Source organism: Etheostoma spectabile, chromosome 11, assembly GCF_008692095.1.
Source record: "Etheostoma spectabile isolate EspeVRDwgs_2016 chromosome 11, UIUC_Espe_1.0, whole genome shotgun sequence".
Taxonomy (NCBI): domain Eukaryota; kingdom Metazoa; phylum Chordata; class Actinopteri; order Perciformes; family Percidae; genus Etheostoma; species Etheostoma spectabile.
The window spans coordinates 23033580-23033804 of record NC_045743.1 but is presented as its reverse complement, the minus strand read 5'-3'; positions in this window follow the sequence as shown (position 1 = coordinate 23033804).

Genomic DNA, 225 nt, shown 5'->3' with positions numbered 1-225 from the left:
TTAGACGGTACTTTCACTGGCCTGGTTTGCAGGCAGATGTTGCTCAGTTTTGTAGGACCTTCCCTCAGTACTGTAACATTTCAAGTAAAGGACTGTGTAGAACTCCACTCCAACCCCTCCCCATTGTTAGTACTCCGGTCTTGGTATGGATACTGTTGGTCCAGTTGAAAAAAGTCAAAATGTAAACCGCTACATGTTGGTGTTCACAGATTACTCTACTAGATA